Genomic DNA, 20,323 nt, shown 5'->3' with positions numbered 1-20,323 from the left:
TAGCCAGGCAGGGGCTGCAGCCACATCAGGCCAAAACTCAGGCTGGGGGCGAGACACAGCCTATTGTCAAATTCTTAACGTGGCAACTTGGACCTGTGACTGGAAAGATTGGGGCTCCACCCAGGAATGCAGCATGAGTGAGAAACTGTGGAAAATGCTGTCTGCTCATGCCTCAGTCTCAACAGCAGCCCACATCAGGGTGGTGGAGACCTTTGCAGGGGTGTGCGGGAGTGCCCGAGCTCCTCTATGCCTCTTCAGAGCTGCGCAGTGGCTGCAGGTGTGCCCACGGTTCCCCAGTGTCTAAGCGCTCAGAATGGTCCACAGCTGAAGCTGCTCTAAGTTGGATGTCTATGGGATCCCTATGAGTTTACTTTCTGGAACAATGTCTCTGTACAATCTCCAAACATCTCCCTACGTTAGGTCCATGACCCACATGGGGGTATGGGGGGGTGGGTATTCTTTTGTAGCCAAGATCCTAGAAGCTCATCTTGGAGAATGGAGCACTGGGAACTTTTCTCTTACTCTTTCACCATATCCAGGGGCTTCTCCCGAATGTTTGCCAACCCCCAGCCAGGCAAGATTCCCGAACCCTCTCCTCACCCACTTTCGGGGCTTCCCATGACTTCCCTGTTGAACCCTAGCATTCTCTCCTAGATGATCTGTTTGAAATGTGAGGATCTGCTTACTATTCTGGTTCCTCTCCATGGAGGAGCCACATACTACCTCTATCTAGTCACCCATCTTGATCCTGTCTCTGACAAGTACTCTTGAATACAGGTTTCTAATAATTTTGGAGATCATACCACTGGACTTAATAAAAACTTGCAGAACTTGAGTAAAAAACAAACAACAACAAGAAAAAAAAACTGATGAATTCATGAAGATTGTTAACCCTATATCAAGTAGAAGAGTTAATTACATGAGACTAAGCTGATGGAGGACTGAAATGATTTTTTATGACTTTTTATTTGAAATATTGGTGATCCTTTTTATGTTTTGTTTTCCGGAGTCAAGAAAATGTTTTTTTTTTTTTTTCCTTTTGAGCTTATTTGTAGCTTACAACAATTGGGTAAAGTACACATTTGTGAGTGAAATTGAAACATTTACCTTTCTCTTTAACTGATTTGTCTAGAATTTGGCAACTACTTGTGAATATTCTTATTTTATTCCAATACAGTTATTTGCATAAGTTCAGGGAGAATCTGGGGGTTTTTTTGTTTTTGTTTTGTTTTGTTTTTTTGCAATAGGACACACTGGTGACACTAGTTATTTTACCAAAGATTTGACTTAAATGTCTTATTTTCATATTTGACTAGACTGTTTTGAGGAATTGAAGTTGAATTTATAAAGCCAATAGACTTGGAAAAAGACTGGCCTAGTACCTTGTCTACATTGTTCCCTTCCAGTGCTCCTAACCGTGGGGTAAGTAAAGGATGTCACTTTCTGATGGGCCCAGGATCCTCAAGAAGAGAGGAATTCACACAATTTGTACAGGTAGTACAAACACTGCCTGATGGCAAAGTCTTGGGTTGGCTTTAGAGGCTTTTAAAAGTCTAATCTGAAATTCTTTATAAAAAATTTCCAGCAAAGCCAACTTAGAAAGAGTATATGGCCTATCACTCTACTTGTTGCATTTTATGCAAATAATCAGGCCAAATATAATAAGATTAAAACTTATTTTGCAAATAAATTTGTCCTATTATGATGCATCTTTGGTAAAAATGGGGATAGGAGAGAGAAAAATGATGTTTCAGAAGAAAACTTTTGTACACTAGTTATTAGATTCTAGCCCTGTTCATTGTTTCACGTTTTTATTATTTGCCTAATATTTGGACTGGATTCTGAATTCTTTTCTGGGTACAAGTTTCCACATTAACATTTCCTAATCTTTCTTCCATTTTTCTGGCTTGAACTCAATGAAATTGCTACTGCCTTTTTCCTGAGGCGCAACATGCTAAAGCTCATGTATAAACAACCTTGTGTCATACAAACTACAGATGAGAAAAATCTGTCCGATTGCCACTGCCTAGTTTCACTTTAACTGAAAGCTGTTTCAAATTTAACATCTAGACACGTCAACTGACCACCCTCTAGACTCTAAGGAAGCTGGTTTACAGATTGTTTTGAACATTAACCTTTGTTTTTCTTCTGTTTGAGAGCCCATCTGCAACACGGTCTCCTGAAATGACTCACAACTGTTTAATTGGATTGGCCTATGCCCAGAAATGGGAGAATGGTTTAATGAGACCTTTTACCATTTAGCTATTAACTTGATTTTTCTCTTCACAGCCAGCAACCCAGTTTTTAGTATGTGAAACTTCTAGGGAAGTTTTAGACAGGGGAATGTTGGGCCTCAGAAACTGATACCCTAAAATGTGGTGCTTTGACATGCCAAAATGGAGAAGCCACCTCAGGGTCTCTCTGACCTTCCCCCACCCTCCTGTCTGTCAATTCTTTGTCTCTCCAAAAGCACAGGATGAAGTTATTCTCTGAAGTACCCCCATCTGGCTAAAGTTTAGACCTGTTAAAGAAGAAAACAATTACCTCCAGCCCCTTTCCTGAGTTTTCATTAGCCGTATCTCAGGAAGAAACTGAAGTCTGTCAATATGTTTGGAAGGATTTTTGTCACAAACCATAGTCTGCTCTGTGAGCTCTTTGTCCTAGGCCATTGTATGTTCTTCAAGCCCATTGAATTCCCCTAAAATTCATTTATTACCCCCCTAATATCACCCAAACTTCCCCATCTCCCTTTTCCTTAAGAAGAAGTGTATATACCCCATTGCATGCCAGGGTAATCACTCTGTGATTTGCCCCTGTTCATGTTAATAATAATAAATGTGTATGCTATTTCTCCTATTAATTTGCCTTTTGTCAGTTTATTTTCAGCAAACATTAGGAGGGCAAAGGAAGTTTATACGAGGCCTTTACACCACCATATAGATGTGCGATGATGTGCTTAGTTTCCTTCTGGTAAAGCACAGGTAATAGCAGGTTCTTCTTCACAGAAGTGTTGTGAGAGTTAAATATATTAATGTATGTAGAGGCCCTATCATGTTACTACTAGAATATTTCAAAATGTTATTTAGAAAGCTCAAGATCTAAATATGGCAAAAACATATTTTGGAATGAAAGTTTGAAAATTCACATCCACAAGATTTTAAATAATTACAACTTGTTGAATTTGCAGTGAATTCCCCTACTTACAGTTTGGAATGGTTAGACTATTACAGCAAATGAAATAAATACCCAGATAATAGTATTTGCACACAAGTTTTATTTTAAAATACACTTAAATTTCTTTAGTTTGCCTTAGCTATAGAGCTTTGACCTTTTAAAAATATTTTAATAATATGGGACAATGAGTTTTTCTTTTGGCTTTTACAAATTGGTTTTATTATTACAATCTCTAGCTTACTTTTGTTCATACATACACACTGGTATGAACACTCATACACATACAGAAAGAGCTGTATTATTTGTTCCATACTATCACTAGCTACAGTGACAAATATTATAACTGCAGCATTTGCAGTGGATTTTTTTCCCTTCTTTTGTTCAACATAAATTATTTTCTTTTGCAAATAGTCTAAGGTTACTACAATGTAAATTTTGAAGACCCTTGGTTCTACTTCCTATAAGATTCCAATGTATAACAATTATATTTTCTTTTACAAAAAGAAAATATCCTTTCTGGAAAAGTGAAAACACTCATGAATGACAATACACCTTCTATTTGTAAAACAAACCCTGAAACTCTCTCACACCTAAAGTTCTAGCAATTATTATATCACAGTTACACTTTGTCAGGACTAAATGTCTTACATCCTTGCTGGAAAAGAAGAAGACCCTGAGATTACAATATATTTGAACAAGAAGGCGCTAACTTTGCATTATTTTCCATTCTTCTTCCTGTCTTTGTCAGGAGGACGGAGTCATGCTGTGCTATTCTCTATTCTGGTTGCCACCTTTGTCATGAGAATGAGACACCAGAATCAGAATGTTTCCTGTGAGATATAATAGCATGCTTTCCTACTCTCACCTCTCAGGATGTTGTATTTAGTTAGGTTAGAGCCTCTGAATCCCTTAGGGCATCAGCTCAATATTCAAGTAAGGTGTCCTTTTTGCTTGTATTCATTGTAAAAGCATTTGATATCTTGGTCAGTTTTATACCCCTTCTTTATCTCAAACATAACCTGTCCAGAAAAAGTGTTATTTATCTTTTATCATTATCCTATCAACAAATGTATGCTTCAATTTGTGGGATACAGAAACATACACAAGGTTTAATTATTTTTTTAAAAAAATACCTACCACTTATAAATATTTCAGTATTCCAATTGCACATAGGAATATAGAACAAGTAACTGATATGCATTTGTGAAACCAAGTGGTAATATGGGCATTTAAAATAAAAGTTCATTCCTTTTAAGATGTATTTATTTTGTACTTAGAAGATTTCTACTTACTAATTTTTATTTTGCCAGGGGTCAGATTTTAAAATTAGTCTTAAATTTGTCTCTTATCCAGTCTAAGATATAAATACTGTATTATATTTTTAGACCATGCTTCTGTCCTACCATGTAAAATGAAACCTGCTGATATACTTCCAAGTAGCCACTTATTTATCACAAATGTTAGAATATGTGGGATCAACATGATAAACGTCTATACACAGCTGCATTTCTTCATACAGGCAGAACTTCATCCCCATGCAGCACAAGGGAAGAGGACATGTTAAACATGAGAAATCATTTTGAATTTGAAAAATATGCATATAAAGCAAAGAGCCATATCAATCTAGTCAATAACACAACCTCCTGTATTACATATATGAGAAATATTTTTTACTTTCTTTAGTCTTCAGTTTTAATCTTTTTTTCCCAGAAGAAATTGGACTAATATTGAATTATATATTACTTTGCTTTAGGATAACAAACAATATGATTATTATCAATTTGGGCCAGACTAGTAAGAAAAACAGAAACTACAGTAAGTATGTTAACAGAGGGGTTTTAATGTAGGTGATCGGTGATTTAACTTTGGCTGGCTAGGAGGCAACTGGTCTCTCAATGGTGATAAAGAACTGTTTGAGTCTTGGTCTCATTCTTCACTTGGACCCTGGAATAGGCCACCTCCCCTGTAGCATTTGCTGTATTGTCACCTCCCACCATGGTTACAGAGGTGGCACCTATGGCAAACCCACTGGCTCACTCTCAGCTCAGTGACTTCGGTAACCCCTCTTCTCTAGGATATTCAGAGATATGTGTTTCCCTTGATGCCTCATCTGGTCCAAGAGCAGCTTAGGTGTACTAAACTCAAGCCCTTCCTCTATGTAACCGTGATAGGCTCAAAGCTTTTCATCATGCATTGCCTGATGGATGTGAAGCCATCCTATGAGGTAATCTCCTTCTAGATTACCAAATAGGATAATGGAGCAAGCTCCTCACTGCCATTTAAGCCCTTCAATCAATCCTATCTCTGGCTTCTGTCTAGAGAGGGGCAATCAGGAAACACACTGGCAGCTTCACTTAATCTGTCTTTGAACAGAGAAGTGAAGAACACTTATCTATTCCCTGTCATTGAAATCCCTTAAAATTCAGAGGGGCGGCTTCTGCTCTGTTTTGTACTTTATGTCAAACTCCATGATGTCGTACACTAGACTTACAGCTTGATAATATTCAATGTATGCAAGTTATTATTTATAAAGTATTAGGTTGGTGCAAAAATAATTGTGGTTTTAGCGTTGCAAATTTGCTGTTTGATATTGGAATACATTCTTAAATAAATGTGGTTATGTGATACATCATTTTAATGTGCATTTCTCGCTTTACGTTTTTTTGCTAATGACATTACTTGCTGTTTATTTTATATCTATTTTAGACTATGGAAATGATGTTAGACAAAAAGCAAATTTGAGCAATTTTCTTATTGGAGTTCAAAATGGGTCATAAAGCAGTGGAGACAACTTGCAACATCAACAACGCATTTGGCCTAGGAACTGCTAATGAATGTACAGTGCAGTGGTGGTTGAAGAAGTTTTGCAAAGGAGACGAAGGCCTTGAAGATGAGAAGCACAGCGGCCAGCCATAGGAAGTTGACAACGACCAATTGAGAGCAATCATCGAAGCCAATCCTCTTACAATTACACGGGAAATTGCCGAAGAATTCAACGTTTACAGTCATTCAGCATTTGAAACAAATTGGAAAGGTGAAAACGCTTGACAGTGGGTGTCTCATGAGCTGACCAAAAAAAAAAAAAAAAAATTGTCATTTTGAAGCGTTGTCTTCTCTTCTTGTAAACAACAACAAATCATTTCTCGATCAGATTGTGACGTGTGACAAAAAGTGGATTTTTATATGACAACCAGCGACATCCAGCTCAGTGGTTGGACTGAGAAGAAGCTTCAAAGCACTTCCCAAAGTCAAACTTGCACCCAAAAAAGGTCATGGCACTGTATGGTGGTCTGCTGCCAGTCTCGTCCACTACAGCTTTCTGAATCCCAATGAAATCATGACATCTAAGATGTATGCTCAACAAATCGATGAGATGCACCAAAAATTTCAACGCCTGTAGCCAGCATTGGTCAACAGCAAGGGCACAATTCTTCTCCACGACAATGCCCAATCACACATTGCACAACCAATGCCTCAAAAGTTGAACACATTGGGCTGCGAAGTTTTGCCTCATCCACTATTTTCACCTGACCTCTCGCCAACCTACTACCACTTCTTCAAGCATCTCAACAACTTCTTACAGGGAAAACGATTCCACAACCAGCAGGATGTGGAAACTGCTTTCCAAGAGTTCATTGCATCCTGAAGCACAGATTTTTACACTACAGGAATAAACAAACTTATTTCTCATTGGCAAACATGTTGATTGTAATGGTTCGTATTTTGATTAATAAAGATGTGTTTGAGCCTAGTTATAATGATTTAAAATTCATGGTCTAAAACCACAATTACTTTTGCACTAACCTTTATTCCTAAAGATTGGTTTTAAATGCACTTGTCTTCTTTAGACTAAAAGTATCCTATTTTAAAGATCAGAAACAGTATCTTTCTCTTATCTTTCAGCTCTAAAGGTCCTAATTCATATCTCCAAACCCACAAAAAATAAAAAATCTTTTTATGAATAAGACAAATAATTACAAGAAAATGGGAAGAAGAAAAACTCACATTTTTATGCTTTATATTTCAAAAAACAGGCTGGTTTTAGAGGCTAGAAGAATAGGCCAGTAGCCTAACTTAAAGCACTCCGGACTCTGTCATCTACTCACTTCCATTGTGTGCAAATTCACCCAGAGAGGTGTTAATGACCAGGTTCTGATTTCTATTGCTTAACAGGCCTGAGGTGATAGAGATTTGCAACACAATGTGCTTGTGTCTTAGGATGCAAGAATGTGTTAGTGGTTTGAGAGTAGACTCTAGCAATAGAAACAGCATTGTTCAGAAAATCATGGTGACCAATTATCTCTGGCAGCAAGTGTAGGCTGGTGAGCTGAGCCATGAAGTCACTCTCACACTGAAAAAATTAATTTTGAAGGCTGGTTCTATAACTCTATGGAGGCAGCTGATCCTTCACTACAGCTGTATCAGGGGTTAGAGCCCTTTCCAGCAGTTCTGCCAGTGTTAAGTTTAGTTTAGAGGCCTCATACTCTCACATCCTAGGAGGCCTGAGGATCTTGTATTGTTCTTTTGCCCATTAGTCTTGCAGTTCAGGGACTCCAAGCGGTGGGTCCTCTAGCCATCCCTGGGGCATGTGTGGTCAGGGCTAATTCTAGAGGCCAGTTAGGGAAACCCTGCCCAGCTTCCTGCAAAGCCCCTAACAAAGGTGCCCTGAAGCTACTCAAAGAATAACAGATCTTCCTGCATTCTTTTCCCAGGACAATAGGGCCTGCTAACCAGATATTTAATCATCTCAGGGACGCTACTCAAGTTATTCTTTGAAGAACAGGAAAGATCATGTAAAGGTATTTTGCCTTTTACCCTTACATAACTAAAGGAAATCATTAAAGCAATTTTTCTTGGAATAAAGAAAGGTAGCCTTCCTTCATAAAAGCTATACGTTTGTTTGTAATTTATTCATATATCTGTGCAATTATTGAATAGATGTCTGTACTTGACTAGCTGTAAACTTCACAAGTGCCAGGAACTTTTTTCATTTGGATCTCCCTTGCATCTCCAGTGCCTAACATAGAACCCAAGGCAGAAAAGTGATAATAAATATTTGTGAAATTAACAAATTAATAAATCTGCTTCAAGATAATTTCCCCCTGGCTATATTGTGAAGTATTTGGCAACTTTTCTATTATTACTAAAGAAGAGGGGACTGAATGAATACACTAACTTAATCCCTGATGTGGTACCACGCAAGAGAGGTATCTTCCAGTACAAAGCTATTAAGGAGTTAGATTTATCAAACTTATAAATAAATATTTTTGGAATCGAAGAAATCCATCAGCATCTATTAGAGTAGATCAAATTGTCTTTTGAAAAACATCAGTTCTCTAGGGTTTTGCCAAATAATATGTGAAAAAAAATTATCTAAAATCAAATAAGTTTAAAACCAATTGAGACAAACAAGTTTCTTTATTGAAGTATTCTCATAGCAATTAAAGGAATAATATACTCTGGAATATAGTATGCTGGGATTTCAAAATCATTTGACCAGGGAACTTCATTTTTATAGTAACTTTCCTAATACCTATGTCCCATGTTGAAAATGTCAGATTAGAAAACATTTTAAAATTTCAAAACTACCTCCAGAAAATAGTGTAAAGCAAATGATTATAATGATATTATAGCAATTTGTACATCTTAAAGACTTCACACATTAAGGCTTATTTTCTATCAGATTATGAACCAGAGAGTAATTATATTTTATTTATCCTTGTTGCAAACATCCAGCACTTACTCTTTTTTGGCATATAGCAAGTGTTCAATAAATATTTGTTTAATAAAGAAGATAATGAGAGCTATCTCAAACTAAAGTGTTTACTACATTGCATGTAATAATTGTACTGAATTAGCAATACCTTTTGACAGACTGAAACTACTAATAATGCATGCTAATGGAATGTGTATTACTAAAAGTCATTTTAAAAACTCTCAGATTAGGAAGAAAAATGCATACATAGTTTTTTTTTTTTTCCCATGGAAAAGGCAAAAGTAGATAGAATCAACTTATTATACCAATATGTACTGGCAAGCATTAATTTAAAAATCAATGTATAGGCCGGGCTCGGTGGCTCACGCCTGTAATCCTAGCACTCTGGGAGGCCGAGGCGGGTGGATCGCTCAAGGTCAGGAGTTCGAGACCAGCCTGAGCAAGAGCGAGACCCCGTCTCTACTCAAAATAGAAAGAAATTATATGGACAACTAAAAATATATATATAAAAATTAGCCGCGCATAGTGGCACATGCCTGTAGTCCCAGCTACTCGGGAGGCTGAAGCAGTAGGATTGCTTAAGCCGAGGAGTCTGAGGTTGCTGTGAGCTAAGCTGACGCCACGGCACTCACTCTAGCCTGGGCAACAAAGTGAGACTCTGTCTCAAAAAAATAAAATAAAATAAAATAAAAATCAATGTATAAAAAGAATTATAATTCCAATGAAGAAATAGAATATGACCTCTCTGAAGATTCCACATTGTTTTGAATAACATAAAACAGATTTTTGTATTATTATTATATTATTGATAATTGTATTATTATTTATTATTATATTATTAATAATATCTTATGGAACAATTTAGCAGATTTGGCTCCCTAATATTTGTTTCGTACTATGGAGTTCACCATGATGGAATAATTTCATTTAGTGACTGGCAAAATTTCAGAGAACAGGCTGTTCTACTGCTTAGATTAGGTTCGAGAGCCATTTGGAGGTAGATAGGAAAATGCATCAAACACAATACTGCATTCAATAGCAGTAATGACTGCAACATCCCAATGATGGATGTCTAAAGTGGAGTTAAGAAATGATTACCAGAGTTTACTATTTTTATTATAAGGTTTGTCCTAAATATTCAGGAATGCATCTAAATATTCCTAATTTGACTTTAATCATCACCAGCAGGCTCCTAAATATAGGCATTAGAAAATTTGGTAGAAAGGCCATTCATAATGTACTGCTGATATTTTCATTTGGGGGACTGTAATCAGTAAAGAAGATCACAGGTACTCTATTTTGCCTCAGTGAGTTGTTGAGAACAAATATTATATGTAAGTGCTTTGAAATATACAATATGCTACAGGAGAGAAAGAAATATTTCTTATTAATACATCTAGATGATTTTTGGAAACATTATATTTCTAAGCTATACATTATGGCTCTTTGGATGGAAAGGGTTATTACTTGGTCTGTTGCTTTCCTCTAGCTTCAAGGGTATCTAAGGAATTGACCCTTGGTTGACTCCTTCTCCTTGAAACATGAACACTGATAATGTTAGTGTATGCCAGATGCAAGGTAAATGAGTCCTGCTGAGGTTAGTATTTAATAACTGGCACACCTGTACTTGGGTTTCTAGACTGGTTATTGAACAACCTGTATAGGAGTAATCTATAATTGATGAGAAATTTGCTGAGATGAGATTTAATGACACACCTCTGGGAGGATTACGAGTCTAGCAAGGTAGAAAAGCTGATGGATGGCTTCTCTGAGCTAAGGTGGTCCATACACACTAGAGCTCATCTCTTGTAACTTTGTATATTCCAATTTGAAGAGATTTCACATTTGGAAGTTGTAGCTGAGAGTCATAAGCCTCTGTTCTACCATTCCTGCACATGCGGGGTTGGCTATCCTGTGTCTTTCCTTAGAGTATACCTGAAGCCGACTCTTAGAATGAGTGAAGTCTACTTTGTCTTACGAGTCTGATGAGCAGTCCAAACCTAAGGCCACAACTGTTGGTCAAGCACAATTCATATTGTCCTGTACAAAAGATCTTCAAAATATTTAATTAAAATCTTCTATTTAAAGATTCTACAACCTTCCAACATTCCAGAAGTTGATGAAAGAGAGCATAATGTTTACATACTAGTTTCTTAGGGCTGCCATAACAAATTACCACAAACTGGGTGGCTTAAAGCAGCAAAAATTGATTGTCTCACAGTTATGGATGCTACGAGTCTGAAACCAAGTTGTCAGGAAAACCATGATCTCTCTTAAGCCTCTCAGGAGGATCCACCCTTGCTTCTTCTGTCTTCTGATGGGTGGTTATGATCAATTCTTGGCATTTCTTGGCTTGTAGCCACGTCACTACAATCTCTGTCTCCTCCTTCACATGGCATACTCCTCTCTGTGTCTGTCTGTGTCCAAATTTGTCTCTTCTTATAAGGACACAAGTCATTGGCTTAGGGCCCATCCTACTTAATTAATAATACGACTGCATCTTAACTTGATTACATCTACAAAGACCCTATTTATAAATAGGGTCACATTCATATGTACCAGGGGTTAGGACATAAACATATCTTTTTGGGGTATACAATTCAATCCACAGGAGTTCATCACACAATAGCTTTCAGCCACAATCCCTTTTAATCTTGTTATTGATTGCTTTATAAATTTATTCTTTTAAATGTTTATTAAGCCGAATGCTTTTCTAGGTGTTTGAAATAAAGTAGCAAAGAAAACAGACATTGCCCTTATCTTCATAGAACTTAGATTCTAATGAGGGTAGATAGGAAATGTTAAACAAATAACTTGTCAGCGATAAATATTAGAGAAAGCACTAAAGCAGGGTAGAAAGGTCAGGGGCTGCCAAGAAGAGAGTGGTATTTTATATAGGGTAGTTATAGAAGGCCCTACCAATACAAGGATGCTCTCCAAATAAAAAATCATTAAAGGGTTTTAAGTACAAAAATGACAATATCTGAATTATGTTTTAAAAAGATCATCAGGATTTTGTGACAACAGACTAAAAGAGAGAAATGGGATTATAATCAATAAGGAAGAAAATGAGTGCCCTATCTTACCATGGAAGTGGGAAGAGAAGATAGGAAGTTATGGGAATTGAATGCATAAAAGATGATGGTGGCTTTGAAGAAACTAGTAATAAAGGTGATGAGAAGTGGTGGGAATCTGACTGTGTTTAAAAGATTGAGCCAAAAGGCTTTCCTGATGGAAACGATGACTACAAGATTTTTGACCTGATCAACTCAAAGTAGACTTGCCGTTAACTAAGATAGCAAGACTGTAGAAGCCAAGTATGCGTGCGAGTGTGGGCTTGTGTGTGTGTGCGCCTGTGTGTAAGAATTTATGCAGGCTTTCACTCTTTGACATGCTAGTTGTAAGATGAGTATTAGAAATCTAAATGAAGATATTAAATATAGACCTGGATATATAAATCTAAAGTTCAAAGGAAAGGTAAAAGTTAGAGATAAATTTTTAAGTAACAGCAACATTAAATAATATTTAAATCTACATAACTAGATGAAAACACCTCTTATAATAGATCAGATGGTAAGTTCTACAGTGCTTGCAAAGTTACATCACGTTTGGTTATCTTACATCTAGGGCATTTCTTTCTCTTAACCTTGGGATCACATTTTCTTAATAAACAGGCCTTTATGCTCTGGAGCTATTTATTAATACTAAATCTGATTGGGAAGGGAGAATAGGAAGCATATTTTATAGAGGATTTTAAAATAGACTAGCTGGCTGACTTTGGATGACTTGCTTATATCAAGTTAAGCAAGGGGTGAACTAGTTAACTGACTGAGCTCTAATCCACCTCTGTTATTCTAGTCACTAACTTCTAATTTGAATTTGAAGAATTCATATTTTTTTCCTCCACTACATTGTCAGGGTATTTGCCAACACAAAGTGGGCTGTCAAGTATCTTTCCCACTTTTATTGGTTGATCATTTTCAAACAGAAATACGATACTAAAAAGTACTTCTCTTTGTTCCATACCAACGTTCCCAGCATAATTCAACAAAGGCTTCTTACTGTTCATTTGCACTGTTTCCCTGCCTTATTCTCAATGCTGAAATCCTTGTTCAACCTTCTTTTTTATTCACACATTTGAGTGCTATTCATGATTTTCTTTACCAAGGCCAAATTCTCAGGGACCTTCATGAAGTCTCTCTTGATAAGTAGAGAACATAAGTGCTAACTCGATTCCTATTGTCCAGTGAGTTTTCTTGGTAGTTATAATGATTTTTAAAGATAATGTTTACTATGAATACTTTTTCCTTAATAGAAAATCCTAAAGAAGATTTCCTCAATCTTTGGATAAAGAAATTAGACATCCTCGAAAATGTTAAGAGAATGGATGCTAGGTGTTGCTATCACAGAAATGATAGCTATATGAGATGATACATTTGTTAGTAAGCTAGATTTAATCATTCTGTGATGTATATATACTTCAAAATATCGTGTTGTACTCAATAAAGACCTATAATTTTATCTTTCAATTAAAAAATAAAAAAGTAGGCACACTGTTGGTAGATTAATTATACTCTGAGAAAAAACTTAAAATATAAGAACCTATGCAGTATTGATCATCTATAATAAGGTCCCTACCTGTTCTTAAATTTCATTTGTTTTGTATTCAATTATGCTTAATAAAATACATGAGGCAAAAAAGTCTAGCTTTCTTTAAATAAAAAAGGTTACTTAGTTTTCATGTCTCAATCTCTGCATACTTTATAAGTAAATCACAGTTGCAAATGGAATTTAGAAATAGTTGACAAAATGTGATCATCTGGTTCTGAGCTGTGTTGATATTTAAGGATAACATAACATTGCCTATCAAATTTACATTCAAATAGGAAAATCTCATCATATTAAAGCATTATTTACATATTCATATACTCCTTCCTTCAGGCAAAGACTCTAGCCTTTCTTTACAGATGCATCTAGCAATAAAACATAAAAAACAAACACAGGGAAAAGAATTGAAGCATCATGTAGAAACTAGTAACATGTATCATCTTCTCCTTACTCCTCAAAATTTCCTACCTATTTTATCTTTAGAAATGTTCTTGAAATGTAATAACTCAGAATAATTATGAAATAATAAAATAATGATAAAATAAAAATAATGATAGAACAGTAGTAATAGTAAAATGAGCACATGTAATTTTTTTTGCCACAAAAGTTTTTAAATATCAAAGAACTCCAAACATCCTTGGATTGTCTCCTTTGCATAATGTCAAATAATCACTGAAATGTTATCAAAAATGTTGTCAGAAAAATGATATTACTATGGTTACATTAAAGATTTCTTATTTTTGTTCTATTAAGTACATGTTCCCCATTACCTCAGAGTCCCTATTATTAATAGTGACTCTTGTTAGTCATTGAGATAAAAGGCATACTTCAAAAGAGGCCTCCTTTAAGAAAGATAAAAACACAGAAAAATTGTAAATAAAAAGGAGAGAAGGAGAAGATAGAAGGTGGGTAGATAATGATGACTGGGAACAGAAAGAGAGAAAAAGAATGGAAAGGCTAAAAAAAAAAAATCGTGAACTTGAGATTAAAGCTTTGCCAGCCCCCTCTCCCTCCCAGTAATATATGCCCCCAAAATCCATAGCACATAATTTCCTGAAAGCCTTAATCCTAGTCTTCCTAGGGGAAAACATTTCTTTTTCTAGTTATTTGTTTTGCTTTTATCTCCCTTTTGCAAGCATCTGATATGCTTTTTATGCTTATAGATTCCTGTTGAACTTAGCCATGTTACGTAATGGAAGGCAGAATGTCAAACTTTTAAAGGATCTCTTATATTTCTAAGGCATTTTGATTTTCATGAGCTTCAAAACATGTCTGGGTAGCTGACTTTTGCAACATCATATGAGAAGACTTTTAAATAGTGTAGTGTGTTTGTGCTCATCAGTGCTGGGTGTTACTATATGTTGGGAGGCTGTGAGTCTTACACCCAGTAACTGCTGATGGTACCTGCTGTCTTGTCTTGGCTCCTCAAATGATCTCTGATTCAGGGTCCTTAAGAATCTGCTGGACTATTCTTTACTGCTAAAATTATTTTGATTCTTTAAAATCATATGAATATATGTACTCTCTTATAAAAATTAAGTTTTGCTGAAAGACTTATAATAACAATTTTAAAAGGCAGCTCATTGCCCTCTATTCCTGATCCCACTTCCCAGAGACAATCTGTCACTCTTTTGGGCCTAATATCTGGTATTTAACTCCATATGTTTAACTAATATGTGGAGACTGCTATTTCTATGCAAAAATGATTTACTTCTTATATAGTGTATGAGGATTTTAGTTTTTTACACCCATTTCTTCTCCCATCCTACAAATGAAGTTCTATTTCAACTTTTGTATGCATTTTAAAAAAAAAATTTTATTTTGAAAAAAATTGTAGATTTGCAGAAGAGTTCCAAATATGGTATATTCTGCACTATACAGAGTTCTTATATACCCTTCACCCAGCTTCCCCTAATGCTATAATATACCACAGTCAAACCTAAGAAATGAACATTGGTACAATCCTATTAAATAAAGTATGAAATTTATACGGATTTCATCAGTTTCCCCACCAATGTCCTTCTATCCCAGGGCCCAAAGGCTTCTGTACCACATTGTCTTTACTTGTCACATGGCCTTAATCTCCTCAAGTTTGTGACATTTTCTTAGTTTTTCTTGTCTGTCATGTCTTAACACTTTTAGAGAATACTGATCAACTATCTTACAGAATGTGCCGTAGTTTATGTTTGTGTGATGCTTTCTTGTAATTATACCAAGGAAATAAACTTTCCCACTTGGTAAGTTACCCTTTGCACCACGTCATCACAGGGAGCACATGACACCAATGTGACTTATTACCAGTGATAACTTTGGTTATTTAAAGCAGTATCTGCTAGGTTTCTGCGCTGTAAAGTTACTATCTTTCCCTTTCCATGCTCTGTTAGAAGTCAATTACTAAATTCATCCCATCCTCAACAGAAGGGGAATTAAGCGCCACCTCATGGAGAGAGGTGTATCAATTTTGTGGACACGTTAAAATCACCACAGCAATTAATGCATATTTGGGGGAAGATACTTTGGGGCTATGCAAATATCCCATCTCTCCTTAAAGTTTCATCTACTAATTTTTAACATTTATCAGTGCCTGCAGCAGTTACTACTGTAGCATACTAATGGTGATTTTATTTCTCCTGCACTCTTTTTATATTTCTTATTTGGAATTTTTCTATAAGGAAAATTTGTACCTTCTCCCTCATTTATTTATAGCAGCATGGACAGGTGAATAGTTATAGTTTGGATTGTAAGCCAATATTATAATTATTAATTTTGTTGCTCAAATTATTTCAGCTTTTGCCACTGGGAGAGCTTTTTAGGTTGGCTCCTAAAAACCTACTTTTAACATGACCTCATATTTTGGGGTTTTGAGTATTTCTTTACTTTCTGGCACTAAAAGATGCTACAAGTACATTTTGTATTTGCCTTGCTCTGTCTCTAGAATCAGCCATTTCTTCAAGAAGCTTTGATTTCTTTTATGAGAATGTGGCATTTAGAAATCTGGATCTATGCGCGAAGTGTGCTTATTACTATGTAACGGCACTTCTTCTTGGCTCATTCAGTATAAATAGGTAGGGAGCATACATACGTATATGAACTCATGTATAATCATTTCTATATCTATATATCTGCATATATATGAAAATAAACCTTAGTTTTTGCTAACATCTCCATATCTAACCCAGCACCACAGAGTTCATGATCATCTTTCCCCCTTACTTGTTTATGTGTTTTCTTTGACAGTGAGAAATCTAGCTTCTATTATAATATCTACCATGTACAATTTATATATGTATTTGTTCAGTGCTATACATATAAAACAGTTTCAAAATTCCTAACATGCAATCTTGTTTTGTACAATTTAAAAATTACTTTCTTTTGGTTACTTATTGCACAATTATTTTGTGTTTGCATTCTTAAATCTATGACTAAATTTTCCCACACATTTCAACAACTCTACCCAATGCTTTCTAGTGTGATTCTATGCACAACCAAACCCATCAGAGAGTCTAAATTTTTTCCCCGAGTCATCCCTCCTATAGTCCTTTGCCCTCTTTTTCCTTTGTAGAATAGGAGCCCCTATGAAGAGGTGAAGAAGATCCTTCAATGACTTCATCTGAAAGGGGCGTGCCATGGTCTGAAGGTGTTCCCTAAAATTCATGTGCTCAAAATTCAATCCGCAATGCAATGGTGTTGAAAAGTGGGGCCTTTGGAAGGAGGCAGAGCCCTCATGATCAGATAAAGGCCTTTATAAAAAAGGCTTGATGGAGGGAATTTGGTCATTTTTGCCCTTCAGCCTTCTGCCCTGTAAGGACAAAGCATGCCTACCCTCTGAAGCATGTAGCCATCAAGCCGTCACCATAGAAGCCCTTACCAGACACCAAATCTGCCAGCATTTTGATCTTGGACTTCCCAGCCTCCAGAACTGTAAGAAAATAAATCTCTGTTTCTTATAAATTATGCAGTCTTAGGCATTTTGTTATAGCAGCACAAATGGACCAAGACAGGGTGCTCAAAACAAAAATTATTTGGAACTTTGCAAGTTCCAAATTGTGAAAATATCTTCATTTTACATCTATGTAATTTTAATTGTTGACTTTATGGGGAGTTCTTTGCTTTTCTTAATTCTAAAATGGCTCCTAAAAACATTTGATCACCTTCTGCCACATTACTATATTTTTACTCATTGGCCTTTACTGGTTTATGTTCAGGCATTGCCTGAAACTGAGCAAGGAGTACACTTGATAAAAATCAGGCAATTACTCACAGACCTAAACACATAGGTCAATTACCCAGATGCCACATTAATTGTTAAGGCATATGGAGTCTATTTCTCATGTATCCAATGAGTCTTGTGTTTGATTTATTCTGGTTGGAACATGAATTGTAATATATTGTCCTTTCAATATGTGTTATTTTGAAATGATGAGATTAGCATAATACACTGCATTTTACATCTTTTCTTTTTCAAGCCCATTTTTCAGGCTTGGAAACTAAGGAGTAACAACAAGAGAGCTAATGCTCAACAGCAGCTCTGCAATCAGAAAGGATTCACAGAACTTGGCCCACTCCAAGTACAGATCATTCTTTTACAGACCTTAGAGAAATAGGAAAAAAAAAAGTTAGAAGAGAGAAAGGTAGAGAGAAATAGAGAAAAGAGATATGTCAGAGATTTACTTAAAGTTATTTCACCTGGTGTATAAATCCTTGTTTGTGAGAGAGCTTTTATGTCTAGCCCATATGAAAATATGCATTATGACCTCTATGTTGCTCCCAAATTTGCCTATGTACAAATAATCCCATTTCATGATGGATATATGAGCAAGAACGTTCCTGGAATATCACCCTATTTAATCATTTCGATTATTTAAGTAAAAGTCAGTCTTTGAACATACTGCTGAAATCTCTGTTCCCCCCAGTAACCCTTACTGGGTGATGATGAGGCATTCTGAGCTTGCAAGACCCTCGTGGGCAGGATAAACACTTTTTCTTGCTTGATAAGAATGTCTTTTAAATTTATTAGGGAAGAAGATTTTTTGTATTCAACCAGAATGAGTTTAATTTACAATTAATGCTTAGTAATTAGTCTGTGCACATTTTACTCATTTGCCCTAAAATATATTCTACTAGATAATGAAAAGATTTTTTTTTTGTCCTTCAGGAATCACCTCTTTATAACCTGCCTTTTGGCCTTAGCAAAGGCAGTCTAAATGAAAGAGGGAGTCTCCTCATTTAATTTGATACATCAGGTCATCATAAAAATATTTATTTCCTGATCTTCCCCCACAGAAGGTGACTAAAGGTTAATAAGAATGCAAGTGGAAAATAATTAAGGATGAAAATATATACAATAAAATGCAAAACAAATTTGAATAAAGTTTAGTGTGACTGTTAGGTTAAAATGTCTTGATACTCCAATCATAAATTGTGTTCTTTTTCCTTCTCTCTTTTGAAGGACAGAAAAATCATGATACATACAGTGAAACTCTTTCTTACTGACATATGTAGGGAATAATTGAAAGAAAAAGTGATGAAAACATTAACAAATTACCTCAAAAATTCTAGAATCTTTTACCTTTACCAATGATTGATAATATAACAGATAATACTTGGCTATCATTTAAATCATAGTTCTCTTTTTATTTCCTAGGGTTGTTTTTATTTTTATTTTTTTTTTTTACTAGATTTGTGTATCAGACCAAGAAACCAAATACATCAATGGCAAAAACAAAAGAGCAATTTACTTTTCTTTCACATAAAGTAAGTCTAGGGGTAGGTAATCCAGAGTGTGGATTTGTGCTGCATTCTAACCAGCAGGCAAGATGGCAGCCAAAAAGGGAATGACTCTTCCTTTCAGGAAAATTCATGGAAAACATAAACGACATTTTAAATTAGTCCTATTGGTCAAAATGCATTCCTCTCTAACACAAAGGAGGCTTGGTTATTTAGTCTTAGCTATGGTTTAGCTAAAAATCAGGGGTTGCTATTATCAAGGAGAAAAAAGGAGAACAGACTTTGGAAGACACCTTGTGCTCTCTAATAAGCTAAGAAAGACGATTTGTGTGACGGGGAGGACGTCATGTGGTAAGAAGGATGTTTTATGTAGATTTCATAAATGTTATAAGAAAAAGTTCAGGCGGCTGTATGTGAGGGTAGGGACTACAAAATTTACCAGAGATGAGTAGGCAGTAGTTCTGTTTTCATCTAAAATTATAAAACTCAGTTAATATCTACCTTCAGATAAACTGAAAACTCAATAACCTTGACAAAAATAAATTAAAAACATGTCAGCCCCCTTAAATTTCTGTGAATTCTAAATATCTGGAGTGGTTTTCCTCCCCATGCCAACCTTGAATGCCGAGAACCTTGAAAATTAATTAAAAGTTAGATGAAATTCTGGTTTAAGGTGGCTCTCACCTGAGAACAAAATGGTTCTATTAATATTAGCTTTAAACTATTCTTAAAAGGAGAAAAAAAAAAAAAAAAAAAGAAATGCTACCCATAAAAGAATGTGTTGTTTTGTTTTGCTTGTGAAGTTTCTGGGACATCAAACAAGCTTTTCCAAGCATCCTGAATAGAGTGTAGATTAATGGAAACATGTGAGTTCAATTGCCCTCAAAGTGCAGAGACTTAAGAAAAAAATAAAGCTGGGCAAAATAGATGTGAGATTTATCTAAAATCAAAATGTTGTTTTGAAAGCTCTTTATGGAAAGTGTGTTGCTTCGCTTCATCTGCTCCCTCACGCTTGTACTCCTAGCAAATGTTTATGGAGCACCTTTGATTAACCAGGCTCTTCTAGGAACTGGGGACTGCAGCAAAGGAGACATGGGA

This window comes from Eulemur rufifrons, chromosome 29 (genome assembly GCF_041146395.1).
Source record: "Eulemur rufifrons isolate Redbay chromosome 29, OSU_ERuf_1, whole genome shotgun sequence".
In the NCBI taxonomy this organism is placed as follows: domain Eukaryota; kingdom Metazoa; phylum Chordata; class Mammalia; order Primates; family Lemuridae; genus Eulemur; species Eulemur rufifrons.
This window is presented reverse-complemented; position numbering follows the sequence as displayed.